This window comes from Hyla sarda, chromosome 4, assembly GCF_029499605.1.
Source record: "Hyla sarda isolate aHylSar1 chromosome 4, aHylSar1.hap1, whole genome shotgun sequence".
Classification (NCBI taxonomy): domain Eukaryota; kingdom Metazoa; phylum Chordata; class Amphibia; order Anura; family Hylidae; genus Hyla; species Hyla sarda.
The window spans coordinates 159,941,829-159,954,411 of NC_079192.1; the positions used below are offsets into that span (position 1 = coordinate 159,941,829).

A 12,583-nucleotide genomic window follows, 5' to 3' on the forward strand; every position below is an offset into this window, starting at 1 on the left:
ATTTCACAGAAGTGTGAAAGCTTGGAGTTACGTTGTGTTGTTTAAGTGTTCCCTTTATTTTTTTGAGCAGTGTGTGTTTGTGTGTGTGTGTATATATACAGTGGTCCCTCAACATACGATGGTAATTCGTTCCAAATGACCCATCGTATGTTGAGGGATCCGTGCAATGTAAAGTATAGGAAGCTGTACTCACCTGTCCCCGCCGCTCCGGACCAGGTCCTCACCACTCCCGATGCTGTCCCAGGAGCTCCCGATGCTGTCCCGCTGCTCAGCTGTCTTCTTCGTGATCCTCCGGCTTCTTCCGCATCTTCTGCAGGGTCCGGGCCTCGCTTTCTGGTGACGTTATTACGCTGCTGCGCCGGCACGGCCTGCGTAGTGACGTAATAACGACGCCGGAAAGCGAGGCCCAGACCCCGGGGAAGATGCAGAAGACGCTGGAGGATCGCGAAGTGGACCCGGAGCAGTGGGAATAGGTAAGGTAACCTGCCCGGGATGCTTAAACTGCTATCCGACAGCAGCTTAAGCATTTTGCGCTGTCGGATAGCAGTTAATGCGATGGCCCCGACATATAAAAGCATTGTATGTCGATGCTCTGAGAGGCCATCGTATGTCGATTTTATCATATGTCGGGGCCATCGCATGTCGGGGGGTTACTGTGTATATATATATATATCTTACATGACAATAATGTTTTAATCTAAAGTGTGTTATTTTGAAGGAAATATTTTTCTAAAAGCACAGTACATTATTGCAGTGTTGAAATCATGAGTGCTCCAGACCTTGTCCTCATTTTAGGGCATTTGGTTGCCATTTAGGGGTACCTCAACTGATCTTTAGGAGTACATCAGTGATGAGCAAATTGGTGGTGGAGTAACATTTAGAAAGTGGTTTGTCCAGGTTAAGTTCACATTTCCATTGTGCTTCATTCCCTTATGGTCTATTGGGCCCTTTTTTGCCGTGAATGGACCCAAAAAGGGTTGGAGCACAGCTGACAACATCTCCACTCCAACTCCCATTGTTCTAACAGAACAGCCAAAGGAGCTTAATTTACCTGAGGCCAACGGCAATGTGATTGAATCCTAAGCTATATCATTCTAACTCTGGATCGACAGATATCGATTTTTTTAGGGCCTATACCGATAATCTGTGGAGGTTAGGGCCGATAGCCGATAACTTATACCGGAATATCTGGATAAGTTATCGGCTATTTATCCCCCCCCGGCGGGAGATGCGGGGGCGGGGCATTATTGGATTATCGACAAGGTAATTGCCGATACCGATAACGTCCTAAATCGTGAATATCGGCCGATAATATCGGCCAAACCGATAATCGGTCGATCCCTAATTCTAACCCCTGCCATAAATGTTCTATGTCTAATCACTTTACTTGTATACTAAAACACAAGCCCTAAAGATTGGAATTGACAAGTTAATATCTGAATAGACATGGAGTTATTTTACTTCTCTGATTAACAGACATTTACTGAATCTAGAAGTTGCAATGTGAATTTTAAAAACTGGATCAGTAGCCATTCTTCTGTGCCCTTGCATTGCTGTGCATGTCGCGATAGATAATGGGAACAATTTGCTAAGTGTACCTAAATCCTGGCCTAGAGAGGTATTCACTTCGCTTGAAGTTATGTCATCCACAGGATATAAGTTGATCGGTGGCGGTTTGACAGCTGGGATCCTCCACTGATCCAGTAACTGGGGACATAATTTGCCCCCAAAATGAATGCTGTGCACCTCGTGTGCGTGGCCAGTGCTCTGTTTATTCTCATTTTCTAACTGTTGGGACCCCTGCTTAATCCTGAGTACGGGGCCAAAATTTTTCACCGGAGTGCAACACAGTATATAGTACTTGATGGTCATTCTCTATGTGGTCGTGTGCTTTTCTGAGTTTAGCACTTGCCAATGTTCAGTTGTCCCATAGAGAGTGAATAGAGTGCAGGCCATGCACTGTGCTGCATTCATTCCATAGATAGTTTTGTCCTTGTACTTGGGTTTGGAAGGGGTCTTAATAGGTAGACCCTCCCCCTGACCTTTGTTATTTCTTATCATGTATATAGAGGATACCTTTGTGAGATAGGAATACCCCTTTAATTTGTGCCAAAAACTGTCATATGGGCCTTATGGACAATGGGGAACATGTATCAAAGATTTTACCTGTGTTTTGTCTTACATTTTTGCTTAAAATTTTGCGCAAGCTGTTATTTTTCATCTTTTTTTTTTTTTTTGCATACATTCTGGTGGAACATTTCCTCCAGATGTGTATGTTTCAGTGTAGCTTGGAGTGACATATTTAGTACGCACAAATTTATTAACTTCGTACATTTCATTTACCTTCAGAAATCTTGCGCAATGACCATATTTTTTACGCAAATATATGCATATATGCATCTTGGACTGCATGTAGCAAGATGCTCTAAATCGTGGATTGAGGAGTTTACTATCTTATATACTCGAGTATAAGCCGAGTTTTTCAGCACGATTTTTCGTGCTGAAAACGCCCCCCTCGGCTTGTACTCGAGTGAACTCTCCGCCTGTCAATCCCTTCATCAGTGGTCTTCAACCTGCGGACCTCCAGATGTTGCAAAACTACAGCTCCCAGCATGCCCCTCCCCCCCCTCTTTTGTTTTGTACTCACCTCCCCTCGGTGGGAAGGAAGGGTGAGCTGGTACGGGCCATACTATGCTGTGGGGAGGGTTAGTCATTGCGGGCTGTCCATTTTCACGGGGGGGGGGGGGGGGGCCTTCTCCGCGCTTCGGGCCCGGCCCCGGACTAGTGACGTTGCCTTGACGACGATGCACAGGGACGTTGCGCATGAACATCCCTGTGCGTCGTCGTCAAGGCAACATCACCAGTCCGGGGCCAGGCGCAGTGAAGAGGCCCCCCCGTTGAAAATGGACAGCCCACAATGACTAATCTTCCCCACCGGACGGTCCCTGCAGCATAGATGGCCCGGACCAGCTCACCCTAACTTCCCGCCGAGGGGAGGTGAGTACAAAAGGGGGGGGGGGGGCTGTATGATGACAAAGGCCGCAGTGCTCTTCAACCTGCGGACCTCCAGTGGTTTCAAAACTACAACACCCAGTATGCGCGGGCATGCTGGGAGTTGTAGTTTTGCAACATATGGAGGTCCGCAGATTGAAGACCACTGATGAAGGGATTGACTGGCGGTGATGATGAAGGGGGGGGGATGATGATGGGGTCTGGATGATGACGGGGTCTGGATGATGAAGGGGGGGGAATGATGTATTTCCCACCCTAGGCTTATAGTCGAGTCAATAACTTTTCCTGGGTTTTTGGGGTGAAGTTAGGGGCCTCGGCTTATATTTGGGTCGGCTTATACTCGAGTATATACGGTATATTTGCCCGCAATTTATGAAACTCCTTGCACTTGATTGATAAATTTAGCGCTTCCGCGCATAATTTAGAATTCGGCAAAAGGGGTAAACTGCTTCTACCATACACAAATAATGATACATGTCCCCCAATGTGTTCTGTGTTCTAGATACATTTTGTGCTCCAGACGTATTGGCTCAAGGAAGGCGTATATAAAAAAAGGGAAGAAAAAAGCTTTTTAACTGCTCTGCCAGCATACACCAAATTTATAATACACCATTAACCTCTGTTCTAATTGCTTGGTCTAATTTTAAGTTGTCTAAGTTAAAAGATATAATATAAATCTGCCTAAATAAGTCTGCTTGGAAAATCTGCGCTTTGGTGTCCAAAACACTTGTGTGTGCACTGCATTTTAGTTGGAGTACATCTTCCCTATTGTCTGTAGGATGGAGCAAATGTCATGTTGCTGCTCCACTGCCGCTTGCTTTAGATCCAGCTCTAGGGTCATTGGGTTAAGAGTAGCTGTGCTTTTTCACTGGTAATGGGGGAGATTTATCAAAATCTGTCCAGAGGAAAAGTTGCTGAGTTGCCCATAGCAACCAATCAGATCGCTTCTTTCATTTTTCACAGGCCTTTTCAAAAATGAAAGAAGTGATCTGATTGGTTGCTATGGGCAACTCAGCAAATTTTCCACGGGACAGGTTTTGATAAGTCTCCCCCATGCTTTCTCCATCTTCTACAGCTGTCCAAAAATGTATAACCACATTATGGAACTAGTGGTGGGTGGTTGAGTGGTAAGAAAGGCTAACTCCAGCCAAGTAGAGTTACTATGCAGCTTTCCTTGTATAGTTTACAGGCTTTCCCCTATGTTAGGTTCACATTGGCCCAGATTTATCAAACTGTGTGAGAGAAAAAGTGGAGGGATTTACCCACAGCAACCAATCACAGCTCAGCTAACGAGATGTGGTAAAGTGAAAGCTGAGCTGTGATTGGCTGCTGTGGAGAAATCCCTTCACATTTTCTCTCACACAGTTTGATAAATCACCCCCATTATGTTTTTGCATCATGCTGAACTGCCCATTTTTTTTCATAATGAACAACAAGAATTAAAGGACAACTGTAGTGGTTAGAAATCCCTGCCCAAATGTTCCCCAAACAAAAGTTATACAATTCAGTCAATTAGTTCTTTTTACCTATATGCAGCCGTTTCTGAGATATTAGAGTTGCCAGCATAGCCCAGTAGTCCTGCGTCCGTCCCCTATTCATTACATTGCAGCCGCCATCTTGGGGACGGAGATCTCTTCCTCCCAGCAGTGTTTGTGCTCCCCCTAGCCTCTGTCAGGTCCTCCCTGCTTATGCATATGCATGAGCGGGTGCTTTCTGAGGCAGCCATAGGCTCATCCTCAGAAACGCCCCTATCTATAAGATTCAAGCAGGGGGAGAATGAGGACGTCCACAGCTCCTCCCCCCTCCCCTGCTCTGTCTACATAGGACCTCACTTATCACCGGGAGGATTCAAGTTATCACGGGGGAAACATAGAGCAAACCACAGAGCAGGGAGGGGGGAGGACGTGTGTGTGAAGGAGACATATTACACTGCACGGGCTGGTGGTGTATAGACTACAGAGAATAAATATCATACTGGAGATGATTCTGTGTGAGAGGGGGGGGGGACGGGACTACTGAATGACACATGCTGGGAGTTGTAGTCCCTGTTATGTGTGTGTGTGTGTGTGTATGCCAGTGTTTCCCAACCAGGGAATTCTGGGAGTAGTAGTTTTGCAACATCTGGAGGCACCCTGGTTGGGAAACACTGGTGTATGAACTACAACTCCCAGGAGATTACTGAGATACAATAGAGGTGTTTGTGAACTACAACTCCCAGGAGACTACAGAGATACAATAGAGGTGTTGTGAACTACAACTCCCAGGAGACTACAGAGATACAATAGAGGTGTTGGTGAACTACAACTCCCAGGAGACTCCTGATACAATAGAGGTGTTGGTGAACTACAACTCCCAGGAGACTCCTGATACAATAGAGGTGTTGGTGAACTACAACACCCAGGAGACTACAGAGGTACAATAGAGGTGTTGGTGAACTACAACTCCCAGAAGACTACAGAGATACAATAGAGGTGTTGGTGAACTACAACTCCCAGGAGTCTCCTGATACAGTAGAGGTGTTGGTGAACTACAACACCCAGGAGACTACAGAGGTACAATAGAGGTGTTGGTGAACTACAACTCCCAGGAGACTACAGAGATACAATAGAGGTGTTGGTGAACTACAACTCCCAGGAGTCTCCTGATACAGTAGAGGTGTTGGTGAACTACAACTCCCAGGAGTCTCCTGATACAGTAGAGGTGTTGGTGAACTACAACTCCTTTATACACTCAAACAGCAGAAAGCTGACACGGCATGCTGGGATGTATAGTCTTACAACAGCTGGAGTCACCTCTGCAACTCCAAGCATGCACATACAGCAGAAAGCTGACAGGACATGCTGGGATTTGTAGTCTTGCAACAGCTGGAGGCACCACTGGAATTCCCAGCATGACCGAACAGCATATAAAATAACTGGGCATGCTTGGAGTTGTAGTTGTGAAAAAGATGGAGGGACCCCTATCAGGACAATTTTATAGACAAACAATTATGTTTTTTTTACCATTTTTCCTTTCACTCTCCACTCTCCAGTGCCCACACTACAGTGAGCACGGAGGCAGCTGCTTCATCACTGGACAGGAGCCAGCATGGGGAGGGGGAGATGAGCAGAAGGGGAGGGCGTATGCATAGGGAAGGGAGATGTGAGCGTTACAATATAATAATTTGCTCGGGGGGATAGAACATGGGGAGGGCAGCAGCTTACAGGAAGTAAGCACAAGGCATGATGGGAGATGTAGTTTTATTTTCACTTCTCCTCCGTAATTCGTGTGCTGATAACGGGAGAAAGACTGGGCCAATTTTGATGGGGGAGACATCGTTGGAAAGGTCTTTCAAAGACCTATTAAAGAGGTAAAAAAAAGTTTTTTTGCCCAGCACTGCAGATGTCCTTTAAGATCAACTTCTGTTTTTTACAGATCTGTTTTTTAGAGGTTTAAGACTAGGTTCATGCTATGTTTTTGTAGCTTGTTGAAAGGTACAGATTTTTGGGCAAATATATCATTAAAACAGAGTGTAACAGGATCACAAAAATGATAGTGATCTCTTTTTTCTTTTCTGTTAGGAATGTGATCCAGTTGGATCCTGTTTTTTCTTTTTTGTCAACTGGAAGTCCATGACAGAATAGGCATTCTGTTGCACCCTGCTTAAAGGAAAACCGACAGATGGATCAACCCCCCCAATAACCTGAATAGACAGGCGGTTATTGTGGGTGATGATGTTGCCCGATCAGCTGAGTAGACAGCGAGAGGGTCCTTACCTTCCTCCTCGCCGTCTGATCGGTTATGTGATGTCCCAGTCAGCCATGGCAGGCTAAAGCAGCAGAGCACCTATAACACTGAGCCAAAGCTCAGCAGTAAACATTGTATGCAATCGGAAGATAGCATGTTATTGCCTCCTATTGGAACTAAAAAAAGTGTAAAAATAAAAAGTGTAAAAGAAAAAAAGGTAATAAAAGTGAATTAACCCATTCCTAGTAAAAGTTTGAATCAATCCTTTTTCCCATTTTTAAAATAAAATAATGTAATAAAAATTATTATAATCATATGTGGTACCGCTGCGTGTGTAAATGTCCAAACTATAAAAATATAGGTACCACACACACGCTGCTATACACATGGGGGGTATTTACAGAGCATTGCACCCTAGTGTCTTCTGCAGACACTAGGGTGCAGTGCTCTGCACATACCCCCCATGTGTATAGCAGCGTGTGTGTACTACAGAATCTGTACTACAGACACTAGGCTACCATGCTCTGGAGTCTGCATATACCCAAATGTGTATAGGAGTGTACAGACAAATCTAATGATTGCTATAGAAAAAGTATAAATAAAAAAAAATAATAAAAGTTTTATTAAAATGTAAATAAACCCCTCCTCCCTCCTCCAATAAAAATGAGTCCCTTTTTCTTATTGTATACCAAAAAAAGTCCAAAATTGCCTAGAAGCTGTTTTAATGTGGCCATTGTACATCAAGTTAAATCAGCTAACCCCCCTTTTTTGGGGGGGCATTTTAGCCTTTTTTTTTTTTAACGATTAATCGATGAAGTAATCTTCAACTAATCGATTATTAAAATAATTGTTAGCTACAGCCCTAACGTCATTACAAAATAAAATGGGTCTGTAGGTTCAAAATGAAAAAAATTAAGGTTTTTAGTAGAGGAGGAGGAAAAAACGAAAGTGCAAAAATGAAAAATGACCTGGTCCTTAATGGGGTACTCCGCCCCTAGACATGTTATCCTCTATACAAAGGATAGGGGATAACATGTCTGACTGCGAGGATCTGGCCGCTGGGGACCCCCGCAATCTCCAACGCGGCACCCCAGTCGTCTGGTGCACGGAACAAACTCTGCTCTGTGCCGAATTACTGGCAACCACAGCTGCCATGCCCCTCCATTCGGCATGACTGCTGTGTACTAGCAGTCATGCCCCCTCCCACATGAATGGAGGAGGAGTGGCCTAGGGCTTCCATGTTCATAACTGCCGCAGAGCAAGTCCAGATATCGCGGGGGGTCCGGTGGGAAACAATTTTTTTTTTCAGATTAACTGGCTCCAGAAAGTTAAACAGATTTATAAATGACTTATATTTAAAAAAATCTTAATCCTTCCAGTGCTTATCAGCTGCTGTATACTACAGAGGAAGTTGAGGTCTTCTTTTCAGTCTGACTACAGTGCTCTCTGCTGACATCTCTGTCCATGTCAGGAACTGTCCAGAGCAAAAGCAAATCCCCATAGCAAACCTCTCCTGCTCCAGACAGTTCCTGACATGGATAAAGGCGTCAGCAAAGAGCACTGTGGTCAGACTGAAAAGAACTTCACAACTCCTCTGGTATACAGCAGCTGATAAGTACTGGAAGGATTAAAATTAGAAGCAATTTGCAAATCTGTTTAACTTTCTGGCTCCAGTTAATTTGAAACAAATAGTTTTTCACCGGAGTACCCCTTTAAGTCTGTTCCCTAACACTTCAGCTGTGTGGCTCAGTTCATATCAAATTTTTTGCATCATTGTTAAAGGGTCTAAAAAAAAAAAAAAAAAAAGAAGAAGGGTTATGGCTATCAAAAGGCGAGTAGAAAAAAAAACTCGAAAAGGAAAATTGTCTAGGTCCTGAAGGGGTTAATAAAAACAAACTGCAGACAGAGAAACCAAACACTTCACCTTCCCATAATGAAGATGTTTTAACCATAGACAGGTGTAAACCTCAGAATGGCGAAACCTAACCCAAACCTGCATTTCCCGTGTCAGCTTTCCCCTGAGGAAGCTATCTGTGAAGGTGTTCTAAGAATAGTGGAGTCCCCTGTCAAATCTATCTGATCTAGTAACATGACAGCCAACCCAATATCTGGTTTTATATGTGTTTAATTCATAGAGCAGAAATAGTGCTGTTCCCTCTAATGCTGCACTCAGTCCGATCATTATACAGGTCCTTAGCACATATTTGAGATAATAGCAGGTTACAAGGATCTGGATATTGAATATGATTTCCAAGCAACAAGCATGGGCATGCTGATATTCCACATGGTACTTTAGTGTGAATAGCCATAGGGAAATGCTCAATATATTATTGAGCTCAGCTCAGGTTACTAACTTATGCCTGGCTGGATCTTATTTAAACCAGAAGCAACATTGTAATCAGGTTGTCTGAGAGTAGAAGAAAGGGTTTGTATTTGTTCTTGGAACAGCGCCACTCTTGTCCATGGGCTGTGTCTGGTATTGTGTATCAGCTGCAATATAGGTAGAGGTAAAGAGCGCACAGTGTGACTGGCATGGTTTCTCTGGTAAGAAAAAATTCTTATTTTTTCTAGTGATAAGTATTATATAATATATGATCTTTTTTGTGATTATATGATAAGCACAGGAAATGATTCCTTCATTGTCTGCTCAAAATGCGATAATTCACCTTGTAGAGCAAATGTTTTTATAACTGAAGGATAGTGTCTAATGATAAAAGCCTTCCAGACATATTTATTTACCCTTAGATAATGGAATAAGGTCATTTTCAAAGTATAAATAGGGTTGTCATTATTTTATTGCACTTCTTATAGACCACTGTCTTGCTGATTGCAAGATAAGAGGCTTAAAATGCACTTAAGACTGACCCCTCCCATTGTGGACATAATTTACATAAATCTAATTATAATTCTTATAACTACCACATACCGGACAATTATACATAACACCATTAGTCAACAGTTATTTATAAATAAGTTATAACTAGTTGGGACTGTGCTGTAATACCAGCCATTACTAAAACCAAATGTACAGTGCTGTTGGTTAAAGGTGAGGTTCACCCAGCTCCCCTGCCTCCTCCATATTCTCTGTCTACCCGTCCCCATCATTATTATGCTAATGAAGGCCACAGGTGAGTACACATAGAGCAGAGCGCCTCCCTGCGACATTCATTAGCATATAAATTAAGGAGGCAGAGCAGATGGAAAATATGGAGAAGGCAGTAAAGCTGGGTGAGCTGGCTCCCTGCCTCCAATGCTCACTGGATAGCAATGCAGCAGGAAGTTTACAGTGCCAGATCTCTGCATATAATCAACTGATGTCACCCTCTTTGTAAAGCTGTTCACCTGCACCCAGTATATTGGGCTTAGTGTGAGTTAACAGGCTGTCAAATTCTCTTTAAGAAGTTACTTCAACCCCCCCCCCCCCCCTCCTCAGTTTCATAAATCACTCCAAAAATGTGTTGAAAATGTTTACCAGGGTAAAAAAAAACATATTACAGGGTGAAATTAGAAGAAAAAAACATTAATCGAGTACTCCAGTGGAAAACTATTTTTTTAAATCAACTGGTGCCAGAAAATTAAACAGATTTGTAAATTACTTCTAATAAAAAATCTTAATCCTTCTAGTACTTATCAGCTGCTGTATGCTCCACGGGAAGTTCTTTTCTTTTCGAATTTCCTTTCTGTCTGTCCACAGTGCTTTCTGCTGATACCTCTGTCCATTTCAGGAACTGTCTAGAGCAGGAGAAGATCCCCATAGCAAACCTATCCTACTCTGGACAATTCCTTACATGGACAAAGGTGTCAGCAGAGAGCACTGTGGTCAGAAAGGAAATTCAAAAAGAAAAGAACTTCCAGTGGAGCATACAGCAGCTGATAAGTACTAGAAGGATTAATATTTTTTAATAGAAGTAACACATCTGTTATACACATCTGTTTAACTTTCTGACACCAGTTGATTTAAAAAAATTGTTTTCCGCTGGAGTACCCCTTTAATAAATAAAGTGAAATGCATTTTCCTGTACTTTTTCCATCTAAACTTACACAGAACTCCAATATTATATAAGGCCCTTAGTGTATGTTATTGTTAACTTGCTTATACAATAAATGAATGGTAATTGTGTAAAACTAGAAAACCCTTTAACAAACCACAATAAGGGCAGGGGCCACTATAAATGCTCTCCTCACACGGGTGAACATTTAAAGGGGTACTCCACGGGCCAGTGTTCGGAAGTGAATGTTCTGAACACTGTTTTCGCGCTGCAGGGGCCGGCCACGCCCCTCAATGCAAGTCTATGGGAGGGGGCGTGACTGCCGTCACGCCCCCTCCCATTGACTTGCATTGGGGGGGGGGCGTGACCATGACGTCACAAGAGGTGTGGCCGACCCCCACAGCACGAAAACAGTGAAAACGCTGGCCAGTGGAGTACCCCTTTAAAAGACACGTTCACACAGTCTTGCTGAAAACTGCAGTGTTTTCAGGGTATACTCTGGCGGTTTTATATATGAAGCCCCATATATATATATATATATATATATATATATATATATATATATATATATATACTGTGAGGGAGAATTCAGCAATATGAACAAAAAGGCTGTACAAGAAAAAAATTGATTTAATTTGCTTTATTGAGCTTTTCTCTCCAATAGTAGATTAGCTGGGTGCCATGCGTCCGAGTAGACAAATAATGTAATTAGTATTTGTTCTCTAAACTCCCACCCTAAAAACCTGTAATGGAAATGGTCATGACTTGGCAGAAGTATCTAGCACAATTTATTGGCATTCTCCTGACCCTTGGTGTGTCTAGTACTGTCAATATTCTGACTGAATAATTCAGGCGGGTGGAGATAGTAATGGGTCTCCCAAGAGATCACACTTGATTTGTTGACTTCATGGCCTTTGTGACTCATAGAATGTCCTTTAAAGGGACAAAGACAGATTTGCTTCCTTCTTTTTGATCACTGAAGACACTGCCGTACCTTGAAGATCTGTTTTGCATATGGGCAAATATCCAAATATAGATGAAACAAAAGCAGATTAGGTCAAGGCAGTTTTGTAAATTACTTCTATTAAAAAATCTTAATCATTTCAGTACTTATAAGCTTCTGAAGTTAAGGTTGTTCTTTTCTGTCTAAGTGCTCTTCAATGACACATGTCTCGGGAACTGCCCAGTTTAGAAGATTTTTGCTATGGGGATTTGCTTCTAAACTGGGCAGTTCCCGAGACACGTGTCATCAGAGAGCACTTAGACAGAAAAGAACAACCTTAACTTCAGAAGCTCATAAGTACTGAAAGGATTAAGATTTTTTAATGGAAGTAATTTACAAATCTGTTTAACTTTCTGGAGCCAGTTGATATATTAAAAAAAGTTTTTTCTGAATAACCCCTTTAAGGTACGTTCACACATACAAGATCTGTTGCATAATTTTGCTGCATATTTTCTGCATCTGATTTTGCTACCCATATAAGTTAATGGGTAGCAAAATCAGCTGCACACAATATACAGCAAAATATGCAGCAGATGCTGTATGTGTGAACGTACCCTTAAAGGAATACTCCATTGCTAGACATCTTATCCCCTATCCAAAGGAAAGGGGATAAGATGTCTGATTGCGTGGGTCTGGTCACTGGGACCCCACGCGATCTCTGTGCAGACATCCGGTATTCTGAACATTGTGTTCAGAACATTAGGTTCAGGAGGCCTTTGTAGTCACGTTAAGCCACCCCCCCTCCATTATTATCTATGGGAGGGGGCGGGACAGCTGTCACGCCCCCTCCCATAGACATAAATGGAGGGGGTGTGACATCACGACCACGGCCTCCCACGCCCAATGTTCAGAA

At 43.0% G+C, this 12,583-nt stretch overlaps 1 protein-coding gene across 10 annotated transcripts in view; it reads left to right on the plus strand.

The window, feature by feature from the left end:
* OTUD7A (OTU deubiquitinase 7A) overlaps nt 1-12,583 on the plus strand; it is a 249,575-nt gene that overhangs the window by 52,723 nt on the left and 184,269 nt on the right. Inside the window, exon 1 of one of the 10 annotated variants that reach the window (XM_056572522.1) lies at nt 2,870-2,997. The exons of 8 other annotated variants lie outside the window; for them this stretch is intronic. The gene's annotated coding sequence lies outside the window, so the exon portion shown is untranslated. Of the gene's footprint in view, nt 1-2,869; nt 2,998-4,031; nt 4,125-12,583 lie in introns of those variants that run through there. One more of the 10 variants, XM_056572521.1, reaches the window with a different exon arrangement.